The sequence below is a fragment of the Aedes aegypti genome, chromosome 1, assembly GCF_002204515.2.
Source record: "Aedes aegypti strain LVP_AGWG chromosome 1, AaegL5.0 Primary Assembly, whole genome shotgun sequence".
NCBI lineage: Eukaryota > Metazoa > Arthropoda > Insecta > Diptera > Culicidae > Aedes > Aedes aegypti.
In genome coordinates, this window is record NC_035107.1 from 105,137,384 (window position 1) to 105,154,553 (window position 17,170).

The following is a 17,170-nucleotide window of genomic DNA, read 5'->3' on the forward strand; positions in this document are numbered from 1 at the left end:
ATGCTCTACAATCAGTGCGTTTAAGTAAATTGGACAAACGTGACTTAGCCCAACTCATGTTTCTATTTTTTTACACGAATAAGAAGTGTAGTCGCCAACATTTATAACAATGTCAAAAATATTGGGTTGAACCCACAAACAATTTTATGATCAGAAATATTTAACAATGTATTTAAAATTATGTGGTGGTGATATTGTTTCAATAAAATGGCATTTTGCATACTATTTTTTCAAATTACTAACAGAACAGAAAACCTTGCACACCTCTAAAAAATGATAAATTAAAAAATGTGTTAAATTTGAAGAATTTTTTTTTGTCCATGCTAATATATTATGTGTCACAATTCTCATGACATAGTATAAAACCATATTTAAAAATTAATTATTAAACATTTGAGAGCAATTAAAAAAAAGGAGGATTTTAAAGTGCCTGATTTTTCTTTCTACACGTTAATGGCAATATCGACCTATTGCAACGAAACAAAAAAAAATGTTTTGATTGGAAAAGTTTCTATACATATTTATGAAGCAACGTTAGCAAAAAACGACACACTATATAGTTTCGGCTGTATATGACAGATCTCAAATGTTGATTATAAAATAGTGACTTTCCAAAACCGACATTATTCCATTAGTATAGCTTTCTTAGAGTAATAATTTATTTTTTGGGTGCTGTATGAAGTAAACATATTATCCAATGGAATAACCTTTTCACCCTATTTCGTTTGATATAAAATTTGTTTAATACAAATCTTCAAATCTTCAAAAGACACTTAAAAAATAGTTTTGTGCAAGATTTGATTGTTAATACGTTACAAACCTTGTTGTATTGATATTAATACTGCATATTATTCAATATTTTATATTTAATTTTTTTTTTCAATATTTGATGACATGATGAAGATTTGCTTGAAAAAAGCTTTTCAAAAGACCAACTGTGCTCTGAGATATACCGTTTGAATTGTTTGCGACTACTTTTCGATACACTCTTTACCTACTCAAGTAACAATTGGACAATAGTATATATTGGTTTTTGTATGGTCTTATCAATGTTTTATTACGGTTATGAGAATGCTATAATAGTTACAGAAGGCATTTAAGGTAATACATCTCGGAATCCAAAGATGGTCGTCACAATGGCCGACCCCTATTCGCGTTTTCAAAGGCACTAAACTAGAGAATAGAAAAATTGCAAAAAAAAACTGTTATTCATTGTTTTTCGTGTATTTGTCATCATAGCACGCTTCAAATATCAAGCTTTTATTTATTGATGTTTGGACACCATAAAAAGTGAAAAAAAAGTTGAACCTTCTAAAATCGGCATTTATGAAAGCAGTTTCATATGCACAAATGCCTAATCATAACAATATACTCTTATCAGCATTTTTATGATGACAAAACATCATCTCTAAATGACAATTGATCGGCGTTAATCCAGAGTGAACCAAATGACATTTTTCAAATTTTTAGAAAAATGAACTTGGCCCCTCTACCAGCAGCTTCATTTTTTACCACAAAAAAAAAATTAAATCGCGATAACTTTTTTGTTTCTCTATATTTTTGCACCGTTTTTTCACAAGTTCTCACAAAACTTGTGCAGTTTAAGGATCTCTGCCGATATTAATCATTAGTGATCTGGTTTTGAAGATATTCCATTCTCCATATAAAATGTCTTTGGTGGCTATTTTGTTTTTGATCAATTTATAAATAAAATGTAGACTATACAATGCCACACAATAAGCAGCTACTCTGAAAAAAATCATACAAATCGGTTAAGTATTCTGAGTTTTACAGAACTATAAATAGATTATGAACGGATGAGCTACAAACACATAACGCTTGTGTTGCGTTACGGCAATCTGACTCATAATGCGTGATTTCATTGCTTTATTACTGAATTCAAAATCTGATCTTTAAAACCTCAATATAACTAAACTTGGATTAATTATTTTTCTTTTATGGATCTCCAGAAGTGTTTGAACATCAATAAGTTTCCCATAACCTGTGATAAGTAACGTAATGCATAGGTGATAGGAACACAGCGTAGCAATTGTCTATGTGTAACCAGATAGCGATTTCAATACCTTTCACCAATTCAAAGGAGAAGCAAAGACCAACATCATAGGGGAAGTGCTGCCACTACTGTTGCGATTACGATCGTCTCCGTTTAGGGTGGAAAACCGGTGGCATCCGGGAGACGTGGGAGGCAGACGTATGGTGGTGTATGGGTTTTCCAGCGTTTTATGGTTTGTTATGCTATGGTACTACACAAAGAGTGAGAGAGATGTATTAAATCCATGCGCAGAGCAACCAGCGGCCTAAAACTGATGCACTGCGCCGCGCTTCTGCTAAGTATGCAGCAGTATGATTATTGCTTTTCTTTCTTCTACTGTTGTCTACATAAAAATTATCCGATTACGTAGCGCTCTGTACACACTTGCGGTTGCCGAAGCGCCGGAGCATCATATTGTTACTGTTATTATTATTGTTATTATAACTCTATTGCTGTAACATTTTTCCTGCTTGTTTTCGGCATATACAGCATATCGAATCGCAAGCCATTTCTGGTTTATGCAGCGTTAATAATAATTTACCCACGTCAATCCACGGTTATTAACGATTGGTCTAGATTTGGTATGACCTCTTGACTTGGAAACACGAGAAGGGAAAGTGGTTTTAGTTGGATGTTTTATTACAAATTATGACAAATTATGTTGGTGTTGTATATTTTGCTATTCAATTTCTATATATTTTTCAGATCTGTCATCAGTTACTATGATGAAAAAAAAACCGAAGATTGTACCAGTTCATTTTAACTAGGACTTTGTATCGTTTGACAGATATGCGTATTTTGAGTTTATCCTCGACTGTTTATTGAATCCCTAAAAATGATTTAGAGTTTTTGAACCAGTATTTGAGAAAAAAAAACTCCCGAAGAGAACCCTGGGTAAATTTTCAGGTGATTTCGTGGAGATGTTACCAGAGCAAATTCTAGACTATATATAAAAGGTTCTGAGGGGCCGTCCTTAAACCACGTAGTCATCTATGAGAAGGGATGGGCGTCTGGTCAACAACCACGGTCCATACATATTTTTTATTTATTTTTTTTAGACAAAATATCACAAAATGGTGTCCTTAAATGGTCAATCACTTGTGTGAGATAAGCCAAATGCTCAAAAAAAAAAAGGAACAGAAAGATTGAGTCATCAAATGCATAGATTCGGAACGAAAACTGAAATGTGAATGTGAGTTTATCCGGTTCCCAGCAAACACAAACTCGTATACGTTAGCGCATAACAGTATAAATGTGGAGGCGATATACGTACATGCGCCATTAAGCTGCATGCAAAATGCACGTATATCGCCTCCATATTTGTACTCTTATATCACATCATTTACGACCATGTGTTTACTGGGTTGGCAATCCTAACTAATTTTTGTTGGGCATTTTTCTGTTTTCTCAAAACTGAAGTTTTCCACAAAAAAAAAGCCAGAAAATTTCAAATTACTGGGTTATTCCAATCAGTGATTTGAATTTTGAAATAGGTTAATGAAAACCTAAGGTTCATACTAAAGTTGATACAATTTGCCACAAAATGATAAGTTTTGATAGAGAATTTCTATTTAATGTTCAATATTTCAAATAATTATTGGGCAACAAGTTGATTATTTTCCAATAAAGCAAAATATTACTCAAATGGTAACAGTTATGGCTCTGTCAAAATAACTTATCCACAAATTCAAATGCAATATCGTTTGTGAATGCTGTCGAAACTTTTTTTTCTAACAAACATTTCTCGTCACACTTTTTTGTTAGCCTAATAATACTAATTGCAAACAACCATCTCAACTGATGAGCAGACGATAAATTATCATACCCGCGTAAAACTGCATATTACATACGTCGTTCGTATGAGGTGCTGACACAACTCATACACATAGGTACGTACCTACGCATTCCTGGTAATCCGCCACATGTTATTAGACTGTAGGGTAGTAGCACTGGTTTGGTCATATCACCAGTCGTAGCCATAGTTGATTATGCATCGTTTTACATAGCAGATCATATTGTGTTCAGTAGACCACATTTGCAGATACATTAATACACCTAATATGGCCGCTTTTATAAGAAATCAATGTTATTGGCCAACAAATTAAGATAAATATCTGGTCCTGGTGACCTATATCAGTTCTAATATTTTTCATATGAAATGTGAGTTGACAAATGTCATTTGACTCATGTGTAGTACCTAAACCATTTTCCCATGTTTTTTTAGAAACTTTTTTCTTAGACTGGTCAAAACCGCTGCATCTACCCTATATTATGTATTGTTGTTCATAGCACACTAACCGACTGACTGCTGGAACGAATAAAGGTAGTGCTCGTATTATATGAATTAAAACTGTTCCCACATATGGGTATGTTACATCTTCGCCCGGGATGTGGGCAACGATAATGACGATGTTGCCAATGCAATTGCAGGGCGAGATGAGTCAAGCAGCAGTAGAATGGAGCAGTCGACACTGCACCTCCTCACAAAGCCGAGCTGATTGATGCACATTCAAAGTGAATGTTATGTAAACATCGACGGTTTGTTGTGGGAGGTAGGAATCTGCACTTTGCCTGTAGTTTGCATTGTTTTAATTCAATCCGAAAATTGGCGATACCGCCTATGTCGGTTGTGCTCGAATTGCGGCTCTCAATGTCCATAAATGCGGGCCGTGGGGTGATTCCGTTGAAAAATTTCGGGATCTTGCTGAGAACTTTGTTAAAACTAAACCCAAAAGACCGGTAGGATTCCCAGGATGGCGTTTATAACCCTTGCTTAGATCTTCTGAAAATCAGGGGTCTTCCTTAGCCGAGTGGTTAGAGTCCGCGGCTACAAAGCAAAGCCATGCTGAAAGTATCTGGGTTCGAATCCCGGTTGGTCCAGGATCTTTTCGTAATGGAATTTTCCTTGGCTTCCCTGGGCATAGCATTACCTGCCACACGATATACTAATGCGAAAATAGCAGCATTGGCAAAGAAAGTTCTCAGTTAATAACTGTGGAAGTGCTTATAAGAACGCTAAGCTGAGAAGCAGGCTCTGTCCCAGTGAGGACGTAATGCCAAGAAGAAGAAGAAGAAGATCTTCTGAAAATACTTAAAACTTAATTTAAATTTTTGAGACCCCGTTGGGATATCCCAGAGAACCGTTGGTGTACTCAATATTCTGATAGAAATTCTCAGGATACCGCTTGGAATCCACAGAATTTCGTTAGATATACATAGAATACACTAGGAATTCCTGGTATTTGTTAGTAATCGCCAGATTCCTTTCTGCATTCTCAAGAAATTCTCATGATCATGCATGAAAACTATCTATTTCCACTAGGAACCCACAGGGTTCTTTTAGAAATCCGAATAATATGATAAAAATCCACAGATCTTACGCAATCTTTTGAAGATTCCGCTGGATATTCAGGGAGTAATCCAAATTAGTCAGGATTTAGATTAGAAACTCATACTCATAGGAATCCTCAGGATATCGCAAGGAATCTCACTCAGAACCCATCGTATTCCGCTAGAAACTCTCCGAATGCCTTGTCAGAAATCTCAGAAAATCACTAGGAAACCACATATTCCGCTCAATTTTTGCAAAAGCAACTTGAAACCCTGAAGATTTGATTTATAGATTCTATCCTGCAAAAATCCTGTTAAATCTTCAATGTAACTCATTTCAAACATTTGATTTTCGAATTATCTAGCTGTAGTAATCTTGAACTGATAGTCGAATGTGAGAAAAAATACACAGAGACACTGACAGGATCGCCCAATGCTGTACAATATGGCTTATTTTTCCCAAGAATATGCTTTTCCCAACTCAAACCGGGCAGTTACACGCATTTCTAAAGGGGGAAGCCATCCCGTAAGCGCGAACTCGATAAAGTGAGCAAAACGCCAAAACCCGCACTTGAATCGTAATGAACTCTCCTGCTCTTGTTCACCGGCGGACGAATGCGGGGTGCGCAAAGTGAAGCCAGTAACCGAGAAGAGTTCAGGTACAATAGCACACATGATGAGTGCATATTTCAGGTTTGGAAATCCACGCTCACGCCAACCGACCACACAGAGGTTCAGTTTATCTAAAAGCTGGCAAAAGCAGAAAAACAAAGACAAACATTGATCTACAATTCTACAGTATAGTTTAGATCACATACAAGAATTAAAGGTTCTTATGTACTTCGATAGTCCATTTGCCTGAGTGTAATTTATTAACCCCTCTACCGGCAGCTTAATTTTTTACCGCATAATTCAAATTTAAATCGTTATAACTTTTTTGTTTTTCAATATTTTTGCACCATTTTTTCACAAGTTCTCAAACAACTCTTCTAGTTTAGGAATCCGTGTCGATATTTATTATTGGTGATCTGGTTTTAAAGTTATTTCGATGTTCCTTGCGGGAGCGACATTTTCCATATAAAATGTCTTTGGCGGCCATTTTGTTTTTGATCAATTTATCAAAAAAATAAAATATGGGCTATATAATGCCAGGTAATAAGGAGCTTCTCTGAAAAAAATCATACAAATCGGTTCAGTATTCTTGGAGATATCTGAAAATTACGATATGATGTTTTTTTGAAGTTTTTAAAATCTTTATTTGGCCAGCGTGGTTTCAGAAACTTAAATGGTCATTACTTAAAGACGGCTGCACGAAATTGCTTCATTTTTTCACAACATACTCTCATTAATGTATTGTTTCGAAGAGTGAATATCCGAATACGATTAAAATTCTGTAGCCTGAGAAATTAACGGGGGGTTCTAGTTACGGGTCGGTCCCCCAAGGAATTTTGGAATATCTTCAAAACCAGATGACCAATGATCAATATCGACACAGATCCTAAAACTAGAAGAGTTTTTTGAGAGCTTGTGAAAAAATGGTGCAAAAATATTGAAAAACAAAAAAGTTATAACGATTTGAATTTGAATTTTGCGGGAAAAAATGAAGCTGCCGGTAGAGGGGTTAATAACAACTTCCGTCTGACCTAGATAAGTAATCAAACAAAATGTAATTCAAAACATACATGTAATGTCTACGAAATGTAGACCACAATGAAAAAATAAATATATCGTTTAAGACTAACGCATTGATTTGAGAAGATTTTCTTGCCAAAGATGCCCAAAGTTTTATGAAAAATCGGAGAGTCTCAAAATGTAAAAATAGCAATTTTGTTAGACTGTTATTCTATGTGAACCAAAATATGGTGACTATGCCCAAAAAAGAGTCCCAAATCATGTTCCAACACTCTTTTCAAGGCCAAAAATAATTAAATATTGAGAATGCAAATTCTCGTCATGATCTTTAAAACCTGAACCACTGTGCAACCGACCGGAGTGCTTTTGGTAACGGAACACCCAACTCCGCGCAAGTGGAAGCATATGGTTTCGTTCTCGTCGGCCTATGAACAGGAAACCGACAGACAAGAGTCGAATGTTTCCCAAAAAAAAAAGATAAAAAAGTCTACGATTGATGAACTGAGTCAGAAATGTGTGAGCTTGGTGTTCGTTTCTTCCGATCTCTGATTTCGCGTTGAAATCGAATCTCTTTCTCTAATTAAACTGCGGTCGGTTTATATGTGAGAACTGGAGCCACATTCGAACATTTGCTGCTTGTCAGACATGTTCCAGTTGGGATAGATATCTTATCTCTTGATTTGCGCTCTCCATCATCATCAAGGTGACGTGAAATGGGACCATCGGCAAACGGTTGATAACACGCAGGCGGGAAAAGGTCTTGAAAACTGTCATTGTGCAAAAATTACATGACATTTTACAAATGTTCTCGTACTATGGCCATGTGCGTAGGAAAACGATGCTTCATCGTCGAAATTCCTTCGAATTCAATAGTAGAGCCTCTGTAGTGAATCGACATAGGTCAATGGTGCTCAGGCTAAAGCATACAGCAGATCGATTTTTGAATCAATCCTGTAGACCGCATGAATATAATCAAATTTCCTCCAAAATATTAGTTCAAGCTACGTCCGGGAATTTAATCTGGATTTTTTTTTCAAAAATAAACCCAGAAATTGCTCCAGAGCATTCGAAGTTTTTTTGCTTAAAGGGGTAGGATCCATCATTGATTTCGGAATTTTCAAAAGCATTTTTTGTTTAAAATGAAGCAAATTTACATGAAAATGTGTTCACTGTATTTTATTTTCAAACCGACCCAAGTAACCACAAGCATTATAACATTGCACGTATTCTACTGCATATCAACAACATTGATGTAACATTGCTTTGTTCGACATATTTCAAGAGCTGTCAAGCAATATAGCATTAACTCCAATGCACTAAGATCACTTTCTAAATTGCACTGCTGCACTAATGTTACTTTATAAATTTCTTCATTGCTTTATCGTCGTTTTTGCATTAGTGCAACTGTAAAAGGGCCCTTTTCCACTTTTAAACTACTTTAATGGTAGGCTTACGGCAATGCAGCTACCTTATATATGCAATGATATAATGCTCCATGGTTACTTGGGGAAATACAGTGAACACATTTTGATCTATCAATTTTTAGTTTTGAACAGAAAAACTGCTGTTGAAGTTTTGATGATGACGATGATTACGGTGACAGATCCTTGAACGTTAAAGAATTTATTCAGAAATTCTTCAGGGATGTCTCCAAGAAAATGTCAAGGGATTTAATTTTAGAAATATTTGGAGAAATTCCTGGAAGAAATGTTTTTTATAGGAGAAATCCTAAAATAATCTCTGATGATAGTTCTGAAGAAATTTCAGAAGAACTGCTTCAAGGATTTCTGAAAGAACTCCTAGACTCATGATGTCTTGGAGGATTCTCTTAATAAATTATAAAAATAATTATTATTTAAAAAAATCAAATCCCTGGATTCCTTGGAAGGGCTGAATCTCTGAAAAGGTCGTAATTGGTATAATTGTAAAGCATAAATAAACTTAACTCCATAAAGATTTTACTTGAAAAATGGCTCGAGAAATTTAAAAAAAAAACTGTAGGTATTATTCGCTGAATGAAATGCTGAAGAAATAACTAGATGACTTTATGAGGTTACTTATGAGGCATTGCAAAGAGAAATATTTCTAGTTCAGTAAAATTTTGTAAAACTCATAGTTTTTATGCAGATCCATTAGTGTCCATGCTATCTTAGAAAAATCATTTATCTGTATGTTTTGCACCAAAATTTCGCATACTGATTTTTTGAATGTTCGAAAACCATGATTTTTAGGACACATTTTTAATTTATCTCGTCAAAAGTGGGTATAAAACTTGACGCTTGTGTTATTCTTTATTTACGGAAATATGGAAAATGAAGAACACTGTTATATTATTTCAGTTTTTGTACGAAACTAAAACCTACCCTCCAAATCATAAACCCAACCTTAATTAACAGCAGTATATGTGAAATATGGTACCACGCGGTTTCCTTCAATTTATGGGAATATATATTGGAAATTGGATCATATTTGTATGATATTCTGCAAAACATATCAAAAAGTTGCGATTCTGCCCGCAGTAAACCTCGAATAAATCCAAAATGCATAAAATTAGGGGTATGCTGTCTTCGGCAAAGTTTTTTCTTACAAAATTTCCCATCTTTTGATAGGCGAAGAATAATTCTGGCATTAAGTTTGATACCCACTTTTGATGACATAAAATAAGATCGCACTGAAAAAAAACATAGAGAGTGCTTCATAAAGCCCACGCAGGACAGTTCGGTTTTGCGTCGTCCGATTGATTTTGCTCACGGTTTCACGCGTGTTTTCGTCGCCGGAGAATTTTTTTCCCCCTGTTTTGGAGCGTTTTGCTGGGTAGGTATTTGGAAAGGCCCAAGCAAGACGGTTTGTTTTCGGGACGCCAAGAAGTTTTGCTGTCAGTGTCAGTTTTGTGTTCAGTCGAGAATGGATTACCAACTGGTGACTTCGTTTCATGCTTATGATAACACACTTTTTCTTGAAAGCGTAACTTTTATGTAATATTAAAACAAACTTTGTATGGTTCGTCACTATAAGTGTCGGCATTATGCTTTTTTCTTATACAATTTCAATATACAAATATTTTTCTCCTTTTGACATTATTAAAAATTATCTTTTGAATTGTTCGACATTGTGAATGTTGACGTATTTTCTAAAACTTCTACCATATCGAGACAAAATGCACAGTAATACTCATATGTAATTTTCAAACAAACAATGTGTGGTTCGTCACTACAAGTGTCGGCATTATTCCTGTTTCATATAAGGTAAAATATATGCATATAATTTTCAGTTTTCGTCATTAATAAAAACGTCTTTTGAATTGTTCGACATTATAGATGTTGATGTATTTTTTCCAAAAACTTCTCGAGACAAAAATACAAAACTAGCTTTAAATATAAGTCGTATATTTCCCCCTTGTCCATGGATCGCATCACCGACCAGAGGTGACTCCCAGATCTTTTCCTCCCTCACTAATAAACACCCTTCCCGTGGTGATTGTGGAGATGCAGAGGTATTTTCGGTCTCTAGAAGCAACAATCATTACACCCTAACATTCCTTCCCCATCCCAACTGACTGTAAGGACTTGGCCGGCGCCGTTATTGATCAATAATATTAGATCTGCTAAAATTGTACTTCGAGAGTAAGCGGAAACTCCCATCCCTTATTCATTTGGATCGTAGTGCAATTCTTACCAGTTCCGATCAATCACGGATTAGCAACCATTGACATGTACAATCAGTGTATGCTATGCTATGCTATGCATAAAATAAGATCGCACTGAAAAAAAACATAGTTTTCGAACATTAAAAAAAACAAGTGTGCCAATTTTTCATACTACACATACAATGAATATTTCTCCCCAGATAGGTTGAACTACACGGGCTCTGTAAAAAATATAAAACCAAGAGTTTTACGAAATTTTACTGAATTAGCAATACTTGTTTGACATATTTCCAGAAAATTGGTCTCTTTTTCAAAAATCTTGACGGGGCAACTTCTAAACGTCATTTCTCAGAGTTCCCCCCATACTAAAGTTTGATTGTAACATCCTAAGCTACTATCATTTGGAGGTTGCGCTCCCAAGTTTTTTGACAATGTGAAATTTCGGGACTACTTTCCATAGAAACGCTTTTTGACGGAAAAATAGTCGATCAAAATCGTGGACTGTGATTTCACTGGGATTCTTTTTGGTGCTACTCAAGAGTATCCTTCAGGGAACAAGGCAGCAGTTCTTTGATAAATTAGCCCTATAAAATTGCTTAATTTCTGGATTGTATATTCTTCAAAATATCGTTTCTTACAAAATTCTTCCATCATACGTGAATACCACCACATTATATCGAAGTAACAAATATTTTTTAAAGAAAAACATATATTGGTTTAGAACTCCACCTTCCTCCTTAATCTTTCACAAATTTTAGTTTGTAACTTCAAGTTTTCCTTCTTTTAAATGAAACTGTTAGTTACGAATACTTGACTGTTAAAATTGATACACACGAATGATGTAACTACCAAGTACTGAGATAATAAATGAGTTTTGTACAAAAACATTCGTTCTCATTCTTAATGTCATATGAATGAAATGTAGAAGGATCTCGTCAGTTTCTGTAATTAAAAGTATTTTTTATTTAAAGTGCAATCCATAAAGTATAAGAATGAAGTTTTGCAAGATCGTAAACCATTAAAATTTTGCTTATCTTACATGCATTTTGATTATCAATAGTTTTGAGATGCCGTAAGAGTAGTTTATTTGTAGCAGATGAAGTATGCAATTACTTTATAATGCGGATTCATGTAAAATGGGACCGAACTTTTCTTCTAAGATTATGTAACAAGTTTACTGTTTATAACTTATATTACTTATTGAAATACATATTTTTATAGGTATTCACTTTTTTGAATCCCCTTAAAAATTTTGGTTGTATTGTAAAACATACAAACCAACACTCTAAATTAAAACAAAGGTCGTAAAATTTAGACCATTGATCAATTATTTTTATAGAACAACAATTTTGAACATTAAATTATCGAAAGTTCCTTTGAAACATGACTATTCGACAACTTTGCACGATATGTGAAAAATTCCAACAAAGTTTACAGTGCAAATGTTTTGTACCTTGCGAATATTTGTTCGGTATTTTTTCATATATTTTCTTGTTTATCCTGTTATTGTTGATGTTGTTCTTCACACCTGGTTATAGAGCATACAGTATGGTCCATAAAAGAATGCGAAAATTGACATATTTGTATAATCAAAATGTGATCGAGACATAAATGTTATTCATTGTTTGTATTGTTTAATCTGTTTAGACTCAGTTTTTCGCTTTGGACATATTTTTTTTTCTGTTACTTTCACCTTACAAGAGACGGATTGGGAGCATACCTACAAATTTTATCAAGCAGTAATCGAGTTCAATATCTTTGTGATGAAAGCTTCTAAAGCATCAACGATGGGGTGAGATTGTTCATAGTCCTTGTCTCCAGCATTCGTCAAATGATAGAATGGGTTCATATCTGAATCATTGGAGAATTGAACATATTTTCGAAAAATCGGCTTATTTTGGAGAGCTGGGGTTGGACCTTCATATAAGTGTGATAAGCGCCTCTGTTTTGCTCAAAACCCATGAGCTAGTATTGATAAAACCCGAGCAGAAGAAAATAACTACTGAATACCAAATTGAGGTATTCCTTACCAGATAATTTCCAATATTTACAACTTGAATGAGGTATGAATGAGCCCTGCATGAGAGGTAAAATACCTCAAGTAATACCTTCTGCATATTCTACAAATACCAAGCTGACAATTAGATCAGGTATTGTAATACCTAAATAATACATGATGGGTTTTCATATAAAAGTGAAATTTTTGAATAGTAGTTCAATACCTCCAGCAGTCCTCAATAGCTATCGAATACCAAAATGAGGTATTTTTAATTGTTTTAAACATTTTTTTCAAATACCATCATAATACCAAAATGAGGTATTGATAACTAAACAATACCTAATTGTGGTATGATACCAAATTATGGTATGTATAAGTTATTGCGAGTTATTCTTTCCTCCTCGGGAAGTAGCCACGTCTGACGGCCAGTGCTGGGAATGGTAATGGTAGTAGGCTTGAATTTTGAGAAAATCACGTGACTTTTCCCAGTACAGTAGTTCAAAAACGTGAATCTCATCAAGTAGCCTATTTTGGGTGCACGAACTTTCTGAATCTTCAGTGTCATTGAGGGCTCTAAGTGCTGGAAATGCAGCAGGAAATAGAACATTTTTCTACAGTAATTTTGGGTTGACCTTATTAACGGGTGTTTTGTTATTTTCAAGGCTTTTTGCCTACAGCAGCATTGGGCGTGAGTTTTTGCTTGCTTGGATACTGTAGAGTAAATTTCAAGATTTTTCCCAACCCTGCTGACGGCACAATAAAATTAGTATTCGTAAAAATGTAATCATATGATCTGCAAAAAAGTCATGTTCTTCAAAATATGTCTAATCACTTCATTGAATCGTGTTAATTTACAAAAGTAATTTGCTACATATTCGAATAAGAATATTCTCATCTAAGTAAACACAAATAATCCATAAAACTTTTTAATATCCCGGATGATTGATTCTTTTTTGTCCGGATAATAGAACCACGGATAATTGAGACCTCGGTTAATCAAACACTTGTATAATCGAGTTCGACTTGTATAGCGTATTGTATTTTTGATATATGATGAAATGTTTGCATTTCATTCGAAGACGTTCAAATTTTCAAAATTGCAGGGCTAGTAATGACTGAGTGTATTAAAAATAGGATCTTTAGAGGCATTTTCCTTCAAAAAAGAGAAAAAAGACCAAACAAAACGAAACTGAACAGAAACAGGAGAAGAGATTCCTTATGAAATCAGGCCAGAGATTTTTCTGAGTATATTTATGTTATTTTTTTTTTATTTTAGTGTCACGACTATGACAAATAGTTTTGCTCGTATTACTGTAAGCATTTTTAAATGATTTCATCAAGCAAAAATTCATCAGAAATTATTTCGGATAGTTGCTCAAAGATTCAGATATTACTCCGAAGATTTTCTCAGGTTAGTTTAGATGGATGGATAGAGTTCTTTATTTAAAAGATTTGCAGCCCGAGGCTAGCTCATCTCTTCAATTTCTTCACAATTAAAATTCTGGATGATATCCTGCAACATTTTCTGAAGGAACTGTCTGAAAAACATCGGATCCCTAAAAAAAAATGGTTGGATGATTTTTTGGAAAAATGTTGCAGTGGGATTATCCCATGATATTTTTCTTTTGTTTTTGAGAAACTAATTGGGAAATGTTTGGAAAAACTGCAGTTGTAATTCTCAAATAAAATTCTGGAGAAATTCCTAGAAAAAAAATAGAAAAACTCGATGATGAAATACAGGATCGAAATTCAAGAATTCTTTGAAAAGTTCCTAATAGATTTTCTCGAATAACTCTTCGAGGATTTTTTGGAGAAATTCATGGAGTTACCGTGAATGAAACAACGTAGAAATTCTTGTCGGATTTTTTGAAAAAAAAAACCATAGTTTTCTTGGAAAAAAAAATCAGTAAAAATCATTGGAAGATCTCCTAGAGTAACAACTGAAAAATTCGGTTGAAAGATTAGTGCAAAAATATCTGAAGGAAGTCTTAAGATAGTGTTTGGAAAAAAAACAAGGAATCAATAAGCACATTACTGGAAAGAGTAACGTTGAAGTTCAGGAGAATTTCCAAGAGCAAATACTAGAGAAATTTCTCAAGATATTATTGAAAAAATTGCTGGAAGACTATCTGAGAGAATTGGTAAGAAATCTCTAGAAGAATTTCTGGAGAGATTCCTGTATGAGTCCCTGAAAGTATTCCAGATGAAATCTCTGGACAAAACCACTACTACCAATCCTGAAGCTTTTTCTAGAGAAATCTGAAATGAAATTCTTGAAGAATTAGTTGAAAAGTCTCGTAACAGTCTATAGAGGTTTCACTGGAGTCTACAGAATTTTGCATCAGAATTCACTGCAAGCAAGGTATGGTGAAAAGAGTCTTTAGAGACCATTTTGGTTAAAATATAAAGACTTTAGAGACCTTTAATCAAAAATAGAGACTTGCATTAAAATATGGACTTAGTCTCTAAAAAGAGACCTGCTATCAGCCCTAAAATTGATAAATTGATTGTTTCGACATTTAAAATTGAAAGTTGTTTGAATTCTAGACTACTTTCCCAAAATCAGTTTTCCAGTTTGTCTAATTTTGAATAATTTCAAAAATCATGCATGAAGATATTACTGACTAAATTTAGAGATATCAATAAAATTCAATAATGTCTTGGGAAGTCGATATAATTTCATACCCGACAAGATCCTCATTGAAGAGCTCAACTCGAACATTACAAACATTAACGACAAGATCCTGGATCTGCCGGGAATCGAAACCACACACCTTCAGCATGGCTTTGCTTTGTAGCCATGGACCCAATTTGTAAATATATAACATTTAATAAGTCTACGACTCTGTTAAAAAACAAATTGTAATAAACATTTACATATAAATCATTGAATTAAAGATTATGTAACAAATAATTAGTTTTTATTTGAATTTTTCTTCAGAGGCTCAAATGCTATAAGGTATAACGGAGCCGTAGATAATAAAATATAGATTATTTGTATGTTTTATATACTGCAATATAAAAAATGTGTAGTTATACGTATGCGATTCCATCGAATCTGGAAGCACTGTATTGTGCACTGCTCTTCTTACCTTTCGCAATCGGGAGGAAGTCTTCCCTCAATAGCTGGTGAGTGGCGTTCTGCTCTGCTCTTCTATCTCTCCCCCTTGAACCGGTAACAGCAAGCAACAGCAATGACGATAAAAGCTCCTCCAGCAGCTGGAACCAATTTTTCACCGATTCCACAATAATCGGCTAAATAGCACAATCCAGAGAGTTCTTCTTCACAAACACAAATTTTCACTAATATCCGGATGAAGTGTTTCCCGAGAGTTCACTTCGCCACCCTGTTTGGATCAGCAAAACTTCAACGATGGGAAAACAAGCCTAGAAAATTACAATGTAAATTCGATATGAAATTAGCCAAGTTTTAATTTTTCCAACATAACACCGTTTAAAATTCGATTGTACAACTGTATAAAAGCTAAGAAAAAAACCTAACAAGTAAAAAATTGCACCGTCTTCACTAATTAATTTAGCAAATTCCGAATCCGTTTCACATTCACCTTTCCGGAGAAAGGAAGAAAAACTTGCTAAAACTGTTTAATTGCAGCACTACAAAAACACACTGAAATTCTCCGAAAAACTGCACTTTGAACAGATGAAACGTCCAACAGCGGAAGTGTAAATAGCGACTACTTCCTGTCAGGCCAGTGTATGGTTCCGTTGTTCCGATCGGAGGAGGCGGTGTTGGCGAGCTATACTAGTGTTGCCCAGCCAACATCGCACGCACGCAAAGCCGGTGCTGTAAAGAACAAGAAAACTTGCCACGGGAGCACAGCTACAGAGCACTTCTGGAAGCACCAAAAAAAACTGTATAACGTTTGCACTGCACACCAGCAGAAGCAGCTGGGATGGGATGAAACCTGGAACACAAGCGACCGAACGGAGCGACGAAAGCGAACTGAAACTGACTGGAACTTCGCGAGCTGAGACTCCGTTTGAAAGCTGGCTGGTTGGGTTGGGTGGAAAACTGTTGTTGTTTTTGTCGGAGGTTGGTGGTGACGCAGAGAGAGAGAGCATTCGCCGGAGAAAGCATGAGCTTTTTGGAGAGCGTCAACATGAAGAGAGTTCAACATAAGCTTTTTGGATACCCGAGCAAAACTGTTTTGCAAAATTTGCACGGAGTGTTCTCGTCTATATTTCTGATCTCACCCTAAAGCCATTGGTAATCATAATGTTTAGTTTGTTGTTACTGAGTTATCGAATGGATTTACGCCACGGCATACAGGGGTCATCCAAAAAAGACGTCCATCATTTGGGTGAGGGGGCGGGTGGTCTATGAAAATGTGACAGCGCATGTATTAGGTATTGGAAAAAGCGTGACAGAGGGGGGGGGGGGGGGTCTAGAAATCCCGAAAAACGATGGACGTCATATTTGAATCGTCCCACACAAGGAAACATATTGTAAACCGTGGATTTATACGTTAGTTAACAATTCTAAGATGAA

At 35.1% G+C, this 17,170-nt stretch overlaps 1 protein-coding gene across 3 annotated transcripts in view; it reads right to left on the reverse strand.

The window, feature by feature from the left end:
* Positions 1-16,629, reverse strand: part of LOC5564399 (myosin heavy chain 95F) — a 94,580-nt gene extending 77,951 nt beyond the window's left edge. For 2 of the 3 annotated variants that reach the window (XM_021844401.1, XM_021844384.1), the window contains exons 1-2: positions 16,489-16,629; positions 15,753-16,047 (exon numbers count right to left, since the gene is read on the reverse strand). The gene's annotated coding sequence lies outside the window, so the exon portion shown is untranslated. Of the gene's footprint in view, positions 1-15,752; positions 16,048-16,162; positions 16,430-16,488 lie in introns of those variants that run through there. The other variant, XM_021844391.1, reaches the window with a different exon arrangement.
* Between the last annotated feature and the right edge of the window lie 541 nt (positions 16,630-17,170).